The sequence below is a fragment of the Microtus oregoni genome, unplaced genomic scaffold, assembly GCF_018167655.1.
Source record: "Microtus oregoni isolate MIOR12 unplaced genomic scaffold, Mior012 000069F_ref0000032, whole genome shotgun sequence".
Classification (NCBI taxonomy): Eukaryota; Metazoa; Chordata; class Mammalia; order Rodentia; family Cricetidae; genus Microtus; species Microtus oregoni.
In genome coordinates, this window is record NW_024543976.1 from 2,561,747 (window position 1) to 2,575,000 (window position 13,254).

The 13,254-nt window shown below is 39.2% G+C and overlaps 1 protein-coding gene across 1 annotated transcript in view; it reads left to right on the forward strand.

Moving 5' to 3' along the window:
• The first annotated feature begins 7,020 nt into the window (after positions 1-7,020).
• Positions 7,021-13,254, forward strand: part of LOC121440585 (serine protease inhibitor Kazal-type 13-like) — a 20,400-nt gene continuing 14,166 nt past the window's right edge. Inside the window, exons 1-2 of the mRNA XM_041641344.1 lie at positions 7,021-7,084; positions 7,548-7,659. The gene's annotated coding sequence lies outside the window, so the exon portion shown is untranslated. The remainder of the gene's footprint in view (positions 7,085-7,547; positions 7,660-13,254) is intronic.

A 13,254-nucleotide genomic window follows, 5' to 3' on the forward strand; every position in this document is an offset into this window, starting at 1 on the left:
CACTGTTGTGAACTGATGGCTAGCACGCGTGTTCTGATGGTTGGTGTGTTTCCAAAGTGCCGATGAGGTACAGTCAGGTATGGAAATTCTGGAAAACAGTAATTCATGGTTCTTACTACTATTTTATTGTCTGCTAACTATTGCATGAGTTAAAGAATAATCAGAATTTTGATCAATCATATGATGAACTGTAATAATAGTCTTTCTAAAATCCTCTCATTTTAAAAGCATACTTGTTATCTACTATTTTCTGACAACCTGATAAAATGTATTGATTGGCTGATTCATTGGGTGTTCTCAGAGACAGCAGTTAATCCAGCCTTCCAAGCCAAAGTGTTAGATGAGCTAAAAACACACAGGAAGACCTGTGGTAGTTCTGGTTGGTATCACAGTCACGCTGACTTTGATTGCTGGCCTCTGGTTTGGATATCAACACTCAGCAGAGTTTTCAGGCCGAGAGAGAGAGAGAGAGAGAGAGAGAGAGAGAGAGAGAGAGAGGGCAGTCACACTTTGGATCCCATTCAGAGTGTAAAAGGGAAAGGAAATAACTGGATTTCTTCAAGATTGATCAACCCCAATGTGAAGGTCTTAGGACATGGACCTGTTGTAGAATATTATTTTAACTATGTAAAGATGTGTTACATTTGCTCATGACGCCCAATATTACTTTTAACTGTGTTAAGGTGTGTTATATTTGTTTATGCTGCATTTGTTTAATGATACAAGGATGTGTGGTTTAATTATGTAAAGATGCATTGCATCTGTTTCACCTTGCCTGCCTAAGGCACCTGATTGGTTTAATAAAGAGCTGAACAGCCAATAGCTAGACAGAGAAAGACTACATGGGGCTGACAGGTAGAAAGAATAAATAAGAGGAGGAATCCAGGCTCCAGAGAAGAACAAAAGAGAAAAAGGGGGACATGCCTGGAGCAAGAAGCCAGGCAGTCACCAGCCATCCAGACAGGAAAAGCAATGAAAGTAATATATACAGAAAAAAAGAAAAGTCAAAAGCCTAAGGCAAAAGGTAGTTAAAGAGAATCAGGTTAAGTTAAAAAGAGCTAGCCAGAAACAAACCTAAGCTAGGCTGAGCATTCATAACCAATAAGAAGTCTCCATGTCATGAATTAGAAGCTGGTTGGTAGCCTGAAAGAAAAAGCCCAGTATGTGGACCAAAACAAATAACTTCAAATCTGGTCACTTAAGCCATCTCTCGCCTTCTTCCATGAAGCTGCTGCCATTCATATAAAGCTCCACGTTAAGAACTCTTGCTGGATAACTGTGCTTGGCTCTTTCAGCTTACACAATTGGAGCATCAACAAAGAGTCCTCAAGCAGATCTCATCCACTGGTAGGAGAGTGATGGCCTTAAGAAGACACCTGAAGCTTGGCTTTGGTGTTGTGTACAAAGACAGCACAGTACTTCCTCATTCTCTTTTCTGTAATTCCATAGCCTTTCCCCCTCCCCTTTGTTCTAATGAAGCTGTTACATCATGGACACAACCACTGTAGTAGGTTGAGCCAAATTAAATGTTTCAGCCTCTTGTGCAAGGTCACATGGGGCAGCGAGTGCTCTCAGAATGAGTGGTTATCCAATCAGTTTAGTCTAACCGCCTTGAAAATTATGCCACTCAGACTTAAGGAAAATCCCTGTTTTGAAGAAAGAATGCTGAATTTTAGGCCTTTTTTTTTTATATATATAGCATTAGGCTAGAAGGGTCATTCAAGTTTGTTAAATCCAAAGGTGGTTTTTTAACCTAGTCTAATCTTAATAGTGTCAACAGTTTGCTGAAACTTGGTTACTTAGCACACATGTTCTTACTAGTGCAGAGGCTTAGCCGTGAGACAAAAATACTGTTTACAGAGATAATAGAACCCTGCCACTTCACCAAACATCCATAATTATCACTGCAAGGAGGTGCTGTTAGGTAAGTAATAGCCCTTTTATCCATCTGGTGAAATTTTGTTTTGTACTTTTGAAATAGTAAATCTTACATACAATCTCCTGGTTATAATTTTGAGCCCCTTTCTTTAATGCTATATATTTACCCTCATTCAGAAGATTCAGTACCTTCATGATAACACACAATTAATATGTGATATTAGCAATCAATTAGTCATCCACATATTGAAATATTAATGCCTCTGTTTACTCAAAGGCAATGCAAGTTTGTAGCCACAGATTTTCTAGATAGAATGGGGGTAATTTTTAACCCACACGGGAGTGTAATCTAATGAAATTGTTCTAGGATACCATGTCAAGGGATTTCCATTCAGAAACAGATAAAAATGGAGGCTGTTCTTCCAACAGCAAACAGAAGAGGAAGCCCTTTGAAGGGAGCACCAAGAATTTCTTTTTTTTTTAACTTGGCACTAACTGGGGACATCCCCCTGGGCACCTGGGAGCCCCTCTAGGTTCAGGTCTCTTGCCCACCCTAAACTGGATCCCTTAATTAAGATATATGCTTCCCTGCTCCCATATCCATCCTTCCTTTATCCCAACCATCCCAATTCCCCAAGTTTCCCCCATCCTCCCCTTCTCACATTTCTCTCCCTATCTCCCCTTACCCCTATCCCACCCCACCCCCAAGATCCCAATTTTTGCTCGGCAATCTTGTCTACTTCCCATATCCAGGAGGATAACTATATGTTTTCCTTTGGGTTCACCTTCTTATTTAGCTTCTTTAGGATCACAAATTATAGACTCAATGTCGTTTATTTATGGCTAGAAACCAATTTTGAGTGAGTACATCCCTATTCATCTTTTTGGGTCTGGGACACCTTACTCAGGATAGTGTTTTCTATTTCCATCCATTTGCATGCAAAATTCGAGAAGTCATTGTTTTTTTACCGCTGAGTAATACTCTAATGTGTATATATTCCACACTTTCTTCATCCATTCTTCCATTGAAGGGCATCTAGGTTGTTTCCAGGTTCTGGCAATTACAAATAATTCTGCTATGAACATAGTTGAACAAATGCTTTTGTCATATGATAGGGCATCTCTTGGGTATATTCCCAAGAGTGGTATTGCTGGGTCCTGGGGCAGGTTGATCCCGAATTTCTAATATGATTCCAGGACATTAGCTAGAAAAGTATTAGTGCTTAAAACCACCAGTGGAGATTCTGAACAATTTTATTTATGACTTGCAGGCTTTAGGCAGATCAATATTAATCATGTTAAGGCCTTCTAGCTAGAAGAATTCATGTATTCTATGAATACTAGAGGATACTAATCATATAGCATTTAAAATTATTTGATTCAGAGACCAGCTATATACCATTTTGGGCTTCCTGCGTTAGCAGATACTAATTCAGCTTGAGAGCAGAGTTTCCTATTTTCCCTTTCATGTAGTCTTGATATATGTCCATTCTTTATTCTGCCTGGTGTACATATTGCCTAGTTATGCATTTTTTCATAGGCTTGAGAAGAAGCAGGTGTGAAATTTCCTTTTTGCTTCCAAAAAGGATATCTATAACTTCAGAGAATGTTTTTTTTAAATATTTATTTATTAGGTATACAATATTCTGTCTGTGTGTATATGTGCAGGCCAGAAGAGGGCACCAGACCTCATTGCAGATGGTTGTGAGCCACCATGTGGTTGCTGGGAATTGAACTCAGGACCTTTGGAAGAGCAGGCAATGCTCTTAACCACTGAGCCATTCCAGAATAACTTGCATTTCTAGTTGCAGGGGGAGAAGTTACCTTTACCTAGGCATTTAATTTGCAAAGCGGGCGCTGTCAAAGAAGGAGAATCAGCTTCCGTGGCATCAAAAGCAGTGTGTTAAGGTCATGTCCCCAGCTGGAGATAGGGTTTTCAAGCATCCAGAGAAAACCAAATCTGTCATGGAATTTTTTTTTTTTTCTAACACTCCCATAACTAAGGTCCTGGTGTGTAACCTTTCTCCCAGTTTGGCATTTAAACCAAATGAAGAGCATCGAGGTCCAAGAAAAAAAAATCCTTGAGCCTCTTCTCCACTGTTTGGTGTACTGGGTTCCCATGGAGAAGGACAAGGAAGTGTTTGAAGACTATGGAAATCTTCAGGCCTCTTCAGTCCTTGCGAGCATCTATCCCTTCTCACCACTGGGAGAGTCTGTGTCCTGGTGGGTTTTTTTGGGGGGCTGTAAAGGGAAAATTTATTTATTTCCTTAAATTACAAAGGGGCCTGTGAGGCCAAGTTTTAGCGGGTGGAAATACTTGCCGCAGAGGATGAAGACTTGAATTCAATTCCTGGGTTCTATATGGTAGGCTATGAAAACCTAACTCACACGTGTTTCCCCTTTACTTCGACTCTACGCTGTGATATATGTGCACACAAAGGTAAATATAAAAAAATAAAATAGGGAGTATATTCTCAGATACCTTCCCCTTGAATTTTGAAAGCAATAGGCATAAAGTGGAGAAGGATGCTACAGCTTCTTACTATATTGTCTCCCTGGCAAAATAGCAAACAACGTATAAAATAAACACAATGTAGCATGTTTCCTGAGTCTGGATTCTTCCTTTGCCTCCTTCAGTGTGCAAGCCTGAGACTACACTACCTTGATCAGGTGTAATCTGTAAGCCCATAGCCCTTTTACAGTTACTCCCATAATTTTACCTTCATTTGGAGACTTCCAGGGGAGGTTGTATAACAAGTAACAACTCTAGAAAAGTTGTATGAAAATGCCAAGATATGTCTTTTTTTCTCTGAAGGAAATTTTATATGATTATCCTAAGTAGACCACATGATGCTACCAAGTGTGAGATCTTAGCTCAGAACCCCCTATTAGCATGTTTTAAAGTCATTCTTCATAAGGACTAAGCTAGTTTATCTGAGTTTTAGTTGATCCTTCCCTGTGACAATGTATAGTGTCTAGAATAGCCTCTCCTCGAACTTTAAGATAGTAATACACTTGCACCCAAAACTTGTTCTCTATTGCCTAAGAAAACACGGCAGACACAGTAAAGAATTTCAAAGGAATCTATTAGGAGCGCAGTTGGAATCAATGCGGTAGAATAAAGAACTCATGAAAGTGTTTTGAGAAACATAATGACAGATAAATAATTTTTCTTTTACTTCTAGGTTCACTGTACCCTAAAGTCCTACTACAAAGATGGTCACGTGTGTGTCAAATCTGGTGGGAAGGATATGCAGTAAGGGGTTTATGTAATCAGGACCTCATCAGAATTGCTGGGACAGACATCACAGGCTGGCACTTCTGAAATCTGTTACAAGCACAGAGAAATATGTCTAAAGTGAAGAAATGGGAAACAAAAGAATTGAAGAGAACCTAGTAACTTTATCATTTCTTCATTTGCTATTTCTCCTTTTGTCCTGGGAATCACAGTGCTGCCCCTCCTGAGGGGCTTGAGGAACTGTATAGAGTTTTATACAAAGTTATGGATAATACAAATCCTTGCTATTTGATGTCTCCTCCCCTCTCCTGATCCAACGTACCCTTCAATTCAAGAAAGATGTGCGTGTTTGTGTGTGTGTGCATCTGTGAGTACGTGCGTGCATGTGTGTGTGTGCATGCATGTGTGTGTGTTTGCAAGCAATCAGCAGCTTGTAATTTGTATCCTATGCCCCTCAGTTTACTTATATCATTTGAGAATGATCTGAATAGCACAAAAATCAATAACCTATAATAGAACATAAATTCTACACATTTGTGAGATAACGACCAATCACGACAAAATAAAATACAATAAGATAAAGCAAAAACCATTTTATCAAAGTTGGACAGTCTTCCAACAGGAAGAAAAGAGTTCCAATGTTCCAAAAGAATTTTAACAATATAAATTTCAAAATTCTAGGAGCAGATGTTTTAGTTGAAATGAAAGACCTAACCAAACAAAGGAAAGTTCCACCTCCTTAGTCTCCCTCTCCAAATGGGAACAGCTAACAAAAACAAAGACTAAACACAATAAAATTTAAATTCTATGATTACACACATACTATGTTCAACCATGAGTAATTCTGTTTAATATGTGTGAGTTATTCTCTCTGTTTTTATAGATTCCTGGTGTCTTTTTAACTTTGCAGGGAAGTTGTTTTCCCAGTGGCTTTCCTTCTTACAGAGGAGACATGCTGTTTTTTTTTCTTCTGTGAGCACTGACTTCTGGGTAATCTTTTCTTCCCAGGGACCTGTTTAACCTTCAGCACCACAACCAAAAAGCCGAGCTTCGATCCACATCTTCTGTGTTTCCTGCTGTTAAAAGTCTTGAAAACAATCAATTTTCAAGAATTGAAAAGGTTCACACCAAAGGCCTATTCTAGCTTTTTGTAAGTATTTTCACATGTCTGAAGCACTGGGTCTTATAAAGGTCAAGTTAACCACATGAAGGTTTCCTGGGTCTCTGTGGTCCGAGTCTGTTTCTCTCAGAGAGGTCTGACACATTATTTCCAATAGCTAAGAAGAATCCTTAGTAGGCATTTGCTGTATTTCCTGTACCTTATAAAGATTCTCATTAAAGGTTTCTCATCTTAAATTTTGTTAAATAAGACTTCTGTAATAGTGTTTTAAATTACAGGAATCATTGCCTCACTAATATTCATAGGGTGTTAGCAGGATTTGCTAAACAAAGTCTGAACAATTCTTCCCTTGCTTTGTTAATGATTCTTTTCTTTGCTTCCCATGAGCAAGCAATAATATATAAATGTCAGTACAGAACACATGATGGATAGTGAAAACAGATTAGAACAACCTGTTCATGTGTGGGGTTCTTTTCATGGGGGATTATTCTCCTGACTGCACTCTGATAGAGACAGCTAGTTGCTTCTAAGCGATTGCCCCTATGGAATTAGGGCATAATAAAAATTCCCTACTTGGGTTGGCACCATGTCTGAATTGTGTTCTCTGCCATATCTGATGAAGAGAAACACCATGAAAGCAACCGCAGGGTGGTTAAATCCAAAGTAGAAAATGGAGATAGAAATCTAGATTACAGATAGATTCTAGGTGGAGGTCCTACAATTATTCTAATTGCAAGTAAACACCCATTTCATTGCCCTTACCTTTTTCTTCCGAGATGACAAAGGAGAGCCCAGAAACAGAGGATGCTCCTCAGCATATGTCTCAAGGCCATCTACTTGCTTGTAAGGTAATGGAGCGACTTGCCCAGAAGCTAATCTTTAACAACATCAGGTAGAATGAACAAGGTCACGTGTATTGGGTTGGAAAAAATGCAGGCAGGCCATTGCTAGGGAAGATGGCTCTGGAGGCCACAAAGGACTCAACTGGATATTCCTCAAATTCAGGCCATTGGGTCACAAGGACCCACGAGGATGGACACCTGATGTCTCATCAAAATCTTACCTGTGAAAAGCCTGGATCTTCTGGCTGGAGAGAGTGTGAAAGGGAAGAAGGAGCCTTATTGGTGACAAGCTGGAAAATTGAAACACTGGACTGTGCATCCTATAAAAGTTATCTGTTTTAGAGTTTGTAGGCATAATGCCATGAGGGAGTTTTGAAGAGACACACAGATAGGCAGCTATATTTGATATTTTCTGTTGTTAGAATAAAACATCATGGCTAAAGCATCTTATTTGGGTATATGTTTACAGAGGGGACAAGAGTTCATCACAGAAGCAAGATGCAGGCATGACTGCAGAAACAGAAGCTGAGAACTCACATCTTCAAATGCAAGTGTGAAGCGGAGAGAGTGAACTGGAAATGGTAATAGGATCTAGCTTTGAAGCCCATCCACAATAAACACTAAAGCATGGCTGCATGCAACTCCTAAACCTCCCAAACTTCACCAAAAATCTTATCAAAAAGCATACTATGGAGATATTTTAATTTCTGTAGCTTCTGTGTTGACAGCAGTTTCTGTCCCACCTGGTCCCGCAGCTGTTCAGTCCCAAAGAAACACACAGAGACCTACATTTATTATAAACTGGTTGGTCTAGTAGCTTGGGCTTTTCTATTAACTCTTACATCTTATATTAACCCATAATTCTTGTCTGTGTTAGCCATGTGATTTGGTGCCTTTTATCAATGAGGCATTCTCATCTTACTTCCTCTGCATCTGGGTGACAACTGCAAACTGAGCCTTTCATCTTCCCAGAATTCTCCTGTTCTGGTTGCCTGGCTACTGGCCAATCAGCATTTTATTAAACCAATACAAGTAACAAAGCTTTACAGGGTGCAAGACCATTGTCACACACCTGCGGGGAGGGAAAAGACTTTATTTGTATTTTTCTAATTATAAATGAAGTTAGCATCTTTTTATGTATTTCAGAGCTATTTTCTTTTAAAAAATATTTATTTATTTATTTATTTATTATGTATACAATATTCTGTCTGTGTGCATGTCTACAGGCCAGAAGAGGGCACCAGACCTCTTTACAGATAGTTGTGAGCCACCATGTGGTTGCCAGGAATTGAACTCAGGACCTTTGGAAGAGCAGGCAATGCTCTTAACCACTGAGCCATCTCTCCAGCCCTCAGAGCTATTTTCAATATTATGTGGAAAAGTTTTTTAACTTTAGTTTTGAGAATTATAATATAATTACATAATTACTCCCTTCCCTATTTTCCCCCAAACCCTCCCATATACCTCTTTTGCTCTTGTTCAAAATCATGGCCTTTTTCATTAGTTGTTAAATGCACATAAATTTATATTCCTAAATATCAAGGCAGTTTACAGCAAAGCCATAGTCAACTTCAATTTAAATGGAGAGAAACGTGAAGGAATTCCACTAAAATCAGAAACAAGACAAAGTTGTTCACTCTCTCCATACCTATTCAATATAGTACTCTGTGGGATGTGAATTCCACAGTATGCTGTGAATATGTTTTATTGCCATTGGTTAATAAAAAAGCTGCTTCCTGCCAGTGGCTTAACAGAGTAAAGCCAGGCTGAAAGAGATAGAGAGAGAGTGTAGGCAGAGTCAGGAAGAAGCTATGTTGCCGCCTGCAGGAAGCAGACACCTCCCCAGGGACCTCCTCTCCCATGAACCTAGCCAGTAAGCCAAAGCCATGTGGCAATACACAAATTAATGGAAATGAGTTAGTTTAGGATATAAGAGCTAGCTAGAAATATGCTTAAGCTATTGGCCAAATAGTATTGCAAACAATATAGTTTCTTCTGTGTGATTATTTTGTTTCTGGGCAGCCAGAATGAATGAATAGCCTCTCCCAATAGTATTTGAAGTTCTAGCTAGAGCAATAAAACAGCTGAAGGAAATCAAGGGATACAAATTGGAAAGGAAGAAGTTAAAGTATAGTTATTTCCAGATAGTAAGATGCTATACATAAGTGACCCCAAAAGATTCCACCAGGGAATGCTAGATCTGTAAATACTTCAGCAAAATAGTTAAATACAAAATTAACTTACAAAAATCAGTAGCCCTCTTATGTGCAAATGACAAATGGCCTGAGAAAGACATCAGGGAAACAACACCTTTCACCAGAGCTTCAAATAATATAAATTATGTTCAGGAAACTCTAATCAAGATGGTGAAAAATTTTAAAATATCAAGTCTTTGAAGAAAGAAATTGAAGAAGATATCTGAAGATGGAAAGCTCTCCCATGCTCATGGATCAGGAGAATTAACATAGTAAAAATGGCCATCTTACCAAAAGCAATCTACAGATTCAATATTATCCAAATACAAATTCCAATACAATTCTACATCTCCTGGAAGGACAATTTTCAGCTTCATAATGAAAAACTAACAATTCAGGATAGCTGCCAACAACCCTGAACAATAAAAGAACTATAGGAGGTCTCACCATCCCTGGTTTCAAGTTGTACTACAGAGCTATCTTAATACAAACAGCATGGTATTGACATAAAAACAGATATGATGATCAATGGAATCAAACTGAAGACTCAGACATAAATCCACACTTAATTTTTGGTATAGAAGTCAGAAATGCATACTGAAATGTTGTGGGATAGTTTGATTGCTCTGTGACACTTCAGACTGTCAATGGAGTTTACCTTAAATCAAGGGGTAGAGCCAGCAACTAGTTGACTAGAATTAGCTGGAGATAAACCAGCAATTTGGATAGAGAAGTTACACAGGAAGAAAAGGGCAGGGGCTTGAGTTTGAGTTTCCTTTTGGTTCTAGGTCAAGGGAAGAGATATGTCTCTTGTGATGTCTCCAGGCAAAAAAAGCAAGGTTAGCTAGTCTCTACTCAACCTCTCTGAGCTACCAGGTTTTTACCCTAGCCTTCCATTTCTGAGTCTTATTGACAAATAGAACAATAGAGACTTAATTTAAACCTACATATCATGGTCACATCAGAGCAGGGACCACAGGACCAGAAGCCCTGCCAGGTCAGGGCCTGAGTGGCCTATGGGGCACTGACTGTCTGGCCACAGGGATAATTAAAATATGAGTAGATTCATGTGCAACCACTAAATCAATAGAAAACGTAACTAGAAAAAAGAGGTTTTAGAGATAATGTCTTGATTTTTTGTATTGTTTGTATTTTCCAATGAGATATGGGTACGTAAACTTTTTTTTTCTTAGTCCTAACTCTGATTTGGACAGAACAGCTTGGGCATGCAGAGAGGATATGCAAGTGAGTGGTGCCTAGTGTTTGGCAAAGGCTTGGGTGGAATGAAGTCAGATAAACAGAGGAAACTAAGCTAGTCTGTAGGATGTGCTTCCTGGTACAAGACTCGAGCATAGGGGGAGATCTGATGGGGTGGGAGGATTGGATGCAGCATGAGGAAACTCTGTGGGTTGGGGAACAGCTAGAAGGGTCATAGTATAAGCTTAGGGATCAATTGTGGTGTATACAGGGATTACTGGGCTATGGTACTAGGCTTTGGTTGTGGGACCCGTGCTAGATCTTCTAGGCTGGGGAGAAGGTGTAGACTCTACACCACTGATGGAGAGGGCAGGAGACTCATAGGGATAGACACTGAAGAAGGAGGTGGGAAGTCTCGCTGGCTGGAAAAGTTGGATGCAGTGCAGTATGGGTAAGGTTTTGATCATACATTTATGCACATCTCTTGGACATTTGACTTTTTTTAATGTCCATTTTATTTAAGAGTTCAGGATGATGTCATTGCTTCATCTTCCCAATCTACTATTTTGTTTTTAGTGCTTTAAAAAAATGTCAGATTTTCTCCTACAGACTTTGATATTAATTGGCTAAGCTCAGGGAAAAGAGCCTATTATATTTCATTGACTTTAAAGAAAACACTTACAGATTGTCACAGGATGAGTTGATCTTTTAAAGATGTTCCATCACCATAAGCAAGGGCATGGAGTATTTTCCCAATTGCTGAAGAATACTTTGATGTTTTCCAGAACTGCTTTTTTATTCTTCAAATAAGATGTATATAATACCTCTTAAGCAATTCCTTCTGTCATCCTTATTGTCATTGTTAAAAGGTTTTCTCTACTTTTTAATTATGTCTTCCCTTTGGCCATTTCTAGTACATATCAAGTAACTGAGTTCTACAAGTTCATTCCATATCCAAATAATATACAGAATTTCCACAATTTGATCTGGTTTTTAAATGAAAATGTTTACATTTGAGAGTTTCATACATGTATACAACAAAATATGATTGTATCTATCTCCTCCCTTCTGATTCCTGAATTGTACCTCTCAAGATCCTCCCACACAATTTCATGTCTTGTTTGGTTTTTCCTCTTCTTTTTTGCTTTTTAAAATAACCAACGAAGTCCAGTTAGAGATGACCTTGGGTCCATCAGGGCAGGGCCATTATTTGGAGCATGAGAAGCTTATCAGTAGCCACATCCTCTGAAAAGAACAATGCTTCCTCCTCCAGCAACTGTCTACTGCCAATACATCCTCAGTACGCAGCAGGGCCAGGAGGCTATCAATGCTTCCATGCTAGAATTTTGGATTGCCTATGTGGTTCTTATTCAGGCAACCAGAGCTGCTACACGATCATGATGGCAGTAGTTGTGTTATGTTCAGAAGACAGCACTCACAGTGTGCCTCTGTATCTCCCAGCTCTTACATTGCCTTTCCACCTCTTTTTCTACAATGTTCTCCAAGTCTTAGTGGCTGTGAGGTAAATGTAGCCATATCCTTTAGGGCGCAGCACTCAGTCTCTTAATCTTAGCACTCATCAGTTATTCATGTTTCCATTGACCGTTGACCACTGCAAAGAGAAACCCTTCCGAACAAAGTTAAGTCCAAGTGTATATGTATAAGCACAAATATTTATAAGGCAATTAGACATCTTAGTCATGCAGCAAAATAGCAATAAGCCTGTTCTATGCTCGAGCCTATGAGCTCCACAGCTGTGGGCTTTTGACCAGGATTAGAGTATCAAGCATGAAATTCCTTCCTGTGGAGCAGGCTTCAAATCCTATCAAAAAGTAGTTAGTAACTCCGTAGGAGCCATGCCACTATTTTACCCCAAGACACATCATGCCTGGCAGGTCAGCATTGAAATAATCAGGGTACAGGGCAGAGTTAGAACACGGATCTCTCTTCTCCCCCTTCAGCGCTCACAACACCTTCGGTGCTATGAAAACTAGCCATCTGGGAGCAAGTTTCCTGTTCATTTGGGACTGATTTCCCTCTGGTTTTATAAAGTGTTGGTGTCTTTAGCAAGAGAGTCTTATATTTAGTTATTTTTAGACAGCCAAAGACAATGGTAATAGCTTGCATTTTGTAGACCTCTGGGACCAATAACAACTAGCGATTTTCATTAATGACTCGTGTCTCTGGGAGACACATTGTCCACCCATGTAGAGTAATTCCATTTAAAAGGTTCCCCTAAAAGTTATATTTTGAAATGAGCTTACTAATTAGTGGGCTTTGTAAGACTTTCATGCGTCGTTAGTATTGGCTCACTCACCCACTACACTCGTGCTCCCTTCCCCCATCCCTGCTCAACCCCTTAACCCTCAGTGTTCTGTTCTCTCTTTCTAAGCTCTCTACTATCCCTTCATGTTTTAAAGTTGGACTGTAGATAGCTTTCATTATAAAGTTGGACTGTAGATAGTAGACTTCCAGATAACTTTTCATGCCTCCATCTTATGGGATTAGGGCTCCCCTTCACCCTCTGATTTGATATTTTAATGACTATTTATTTTTCTATTATACTATTATATTTTCTGCATAAATGTAATTTTGAAACTTCACTTTTGTGTTTTTAAGTTTAGGATCCCTGGTAGAAGAAAAGGTCAAAGTTTATTAGAAAGTAAAAAAGTTTTTTTTCCCTTTTTCCCCCTCTTATTGAAAATAGATTTTTTTCTCACATAATATACCCTGATTACAGTTTATCCTCCCTCTACTCCTCCCAGTTCCATCTCTCACCCCATC